The following is a 382-nucleotide window of genomic DNA, read 5'->3' on the forward strand; positions in this document are numbered from 1 at the left end:
TAGTAAAGGAATACTTTTATTAATACAGACTTTAATCAAACATCCGGACACATGACGACCGCTGGAGGTCCGCGGACCACCGTTTGACCCCGCCTGTCTGTCACTGACTGCGGAAGTAAACGTCCTCTTAAACAAAGCTGGTTTATTTTACACGTAAAACTAAATATTCTCGTTGTAAAAGGAGAAACAGAGTAAATTAGTGGTGATGAAGATGAAATGAGCCGTTTGAACAGAATTAAAACCCGTTGTGAGTTTAAGTATTTAAAGAGAAATAAAACAGTTTGTTACCTGCTCAGGTCGCCGATCCCATTCAACTATAACTGCGCAGTTTCTCCTCCGTCCGACATCTTTCACACCCAAACCGCCACAATCATCTCTTTAT

General features: G+C 41.1%; 1 protein-coding gene across 2 annotated transcripts in view; it reads right to left on the minus strand.

Moving 5' to 3' along the window:
* Positions 1-382, minus strand: part of LOC118339898 (major facilitator superfamily domain-containing protein 6-like) — an 11516-nt gene that overhangs the window by 10942 nt on the left and 192 nt on the right. For both annotated transcript variants that reach the window (XM_035677711.1, XM_035677712.1), the window contains exon 2: positions 289-382. The gene's annotated coding sequence lies outside the window, so the exon portion shown is untranslated. The remainder of the gene's footprint in view (positions 1-288) is intronic.

Source organism: Morone saxatilis, unplaced genomic scaffold (assembly GCF_004916995.1).
Source record: "Morone saxatilis isolate NCDOM2014 unplaced genomic scaffold, NCSU_SB_2.0 Contig6, whole genome shotgun sequence".
NCBI lineage: Eukaryota > Metazoa > Chordata > Actinopteri > Moronidae > Morone > Morone saxatilis.